Genomic DNA, 1158 nt, shown 5'->3' with positions numbered 1-1158 from the left:
ATGCCGCAGTTGTACAAACATTCTCATCTCCTCCAGTTAGAAGTAAACTCACGGCCGGTGGTTTACAAGAACATTGCTTTCAGTACTGCACTATAGAGCGAAGGCTGTGCCCTGTAAGGTAGGGCTTCATGCATTAGAAGCTGCAATGTAATAGATGGCAGGGTAGTCTGTGCATTATTAACCAAGACAATGCGACAACACCGTGATGGAGCCAAGGGGATCATGTGCGGAAGGATGAGAGACACAATGCTGAATCAGGCAGTGACCAGGGTGATAGAGATATACGTCTTCCCTCACAGTCTGCTGATTAGGATTCAGTGCCGTCACTGCCATGGCGTGTTCATGGTTAAAATTTACAATCATAACTCTGAAATATTGACTGATCATTAGAAGTAGAATTTTGTCATAGGCCAGGAAGTATCGCTTCAATCTATATCCCAGTTCTACATCAGCAATGTCAGCTGCATTTGCCTGACGTTCAATTTGTTTCAGACAAGAACAAGGGGGAGGTTGGGAAAAGTGAAGGGCAACGGTGGTTTGTGAGAGGTGACTGTGGGCCTAATGGAGCCAGGCTCAGTGTGGCTGCTGAAGACTGGCTTTTCCTGTTTACCCTGGTATACAGATCACTCTGGAGCAGCAAAGGTGTGTCAGGATGGCCGAGTGGTCTAAGGCGCCAGACTCAAGGAATAGATTCCTTCCACTGTAAAGCTGGGTGTTTTGGCCTCCACCTGGAGGCGTGGGTTCGAATCCCACTTCTGACAGTGACTGCCCCTTTGTTTGCCGACCTTTGCAAACATCACTGAGCTTCACTGTCTCGATGGGTTCTATGTGTTTTTAAGCAAAATTTGCTCTGGTCAGTTTTGCAGCTTTGTATTAACAAAATGCAGTTTTGGAGGAGAAGGAGACAGCTCAGCCCATCAAATCTACTCTGCTATTAAATGAGCGGATAATCCTGAACTGCACTTTCTTGGATTTCCCGATAAACATTGATACCCTTGCAGCTCAAAATCTTTCGTGCTCAGCCTTAAATGTGCTTTGTGGCCCAGCTCTGACAATCCTCTTCTGTAAAAGAATCCATTAATTCACAACCATCTGAGAGAATAAACTTCACCTCGACCCTGCCTTAAATGTGTGACCTCCATTCTGATATTAAACACT

At 45.6% G+C, this 1158-nt stretch overlaps 1 non-coding gene across 1 annotated transcript; it reads left to right on the top strand.

Annotated features, from left to right (window-relative positions):
- The first annotated feature begins 646 nt into the window (after window positions 1-646).
- Window positions 647-761, top strand: trnal-caa (transfer RNA leucine (anticodon CAA)). Its single transcript has 2 exons — window positions 647-684; window positions 727-761. It is a non-coding gene; the product is annotated as a tRNA-Leu (tRNA).
- Window positions 762-1158: the final 397 nt, after the last annotated feature.

Source organism: Stegostoma tigrinum, unplaced genomic scaffold (assembly GCF_030684315.1).
Source record: "Stegostoma tigrinum isolate sSteTig4 unplaced genomic scaffold, sSteTig4.hap1 scaffold_50, whole genome shotgun sequence".
Lineage (NCBI taxonomy): Eukaryota > Metazoa > Chordata > Chondrichthyes > Orectolobiformes > Stegostomatidae > Stegostoma > Stegostoma tigrinum.
Note: the sequence above shows the minus strand (reverse complement) of the source record. Positions and strands in the feature narration are given on the sequence as shown.